Below are 1,259 nucleotides of genomic sequence, written 5' to 3'. Positions count from 1 at the left end.
TTATTATTATTATTATTATTATTATTATTATTATTATTATTATTATTATTATTGTGTCAAACTGCATCATTTTTACAGTACAGATGCACCCTGAGTTATTACCAAAAAAGTGACTTACAGGTAACTGCACTGCTATTACCTGGTCACTACCCATCTTTGACTATGTCCTCCATCCATCAGCCTCCCTTACTGTTATGCTGCTGCTCCTCTTCTGGTTTTTTGATAAGGACAGAGCATCCAACCAACCGAGCGTGCATGCAGCACTCTCTCAAAGAAAACTATTAATGACTGCACTTAATGCTGATGCTGAGTGGCATCTGTGGGTAATCAAACTTAACTGAGCCATTAGATCGCATAACCAAACAATATTTTGCATAATTTGTGTCATTTAGCGCACTCATGGCAAATTTACCTAACTTGACGTTACGACTGGTGGAATTTGGGTGGGTAGCTTATTTGATTTTTCAATGATTTTCTTTCCCTTCCAAAGGCTCATGGTTGTTCCAGAAGCCAGGTGTCGGAAGGAGAACTCACAAACACTTGCTCACACACTTCTTTCTTGGCACCTTCCTTGCCATGGAAAAAAGTGGAGGAGGGATGATGATGCTGAAGTCCTTGGCATGCAGTTAACAAAGCCTCTAACGGTGAAGCTCTATTTTAGAAAAACATTTTGTTTCTGTTTAGCCCCGCCATTTTTCCTTTTCAACCTCTGTCTAGATGTAAGTCTTTTAGCAGTATTAACATTGGGACAATGGTGAAGGGGGCCTGGAGGGGCACAGATTTTCCATGTCAGGTTGCAGCAGTGTATCTGCAGTAAACAATGCAATAAAGCTTAACCAAGATGTGTTTCTACTTTATCTTATCCTACTGTAGCTCCATAAGCTTTCTTATAACAGGCAAGGTAAACAGCAGCTGCATCCACAATCCCTTACTGAGGATGCATGGAAAACAAAACAGAAAGAAATGGAGAGAGTAGTTGAGCCTGCTTTATCAATACCTTGGGCATGTTTAAAAAGCATATAGCTATAAATTTGCCCATTAAATAAATAAAATGGAGGCTGCCGAATGAACTCTGGATATGTTTTGGAAGAAGCCTTCCAGTGGTCTCTAGAAGGGTTAAAAGGGATTTCTTTGCTTATACAAAGGCTTGACTGACCTGGTTGTTTCATTCCATGTATGCATATTAATAGTTTGGAATAGATGCTTTGCTGAAATATGATGAACTGCTCTTCCTTTTTATGGCTTTGGGGACCTATCCC

General features: G+C 39.4%; 1 long non-coding RNA gene across 1 annotated transcript in view; it reads left to right on the top strand.

The window, feature by feature from the left end:
- LOC121936946 overlaps window positions 1-980 on the top strand; it is a 6,306-nt gene extending 5,326 nt beyond the window's left edge. Inside the window, exon 5 of the long non-coding RNA XR_006105055.1 lies at window positions 491-980. This is a non-coding gene — a long non-coding RNA (uncharacterized LOC121936946). The remainder of the gene's footprint in view (window positions 1-490) is intronic.
- Window positions 981-1,259: the final 279 nt, after the last annotated feature.

Source organism: Sceloporus undulatus, chromosome 7 (assembly GCF_019175285.1).
Source record: "Sceloporus undulatus isolate JIND9_A2432 ecotype Alabama chromosome 7, SceUnd_v1.1, whole genome shotgun sequence".
In the NCBI taxonomy this organism is placed as follows: domain Eukaryota; kingdom Metazoa; phylum Chordata; class Lepidosauria; order Squamata; family Phrynosomatidae; genus Sceloporus; species Sceloporus undulatus.
This window is presented reverse-complemented; position numbering and strand designations above follow the sequence as displayed.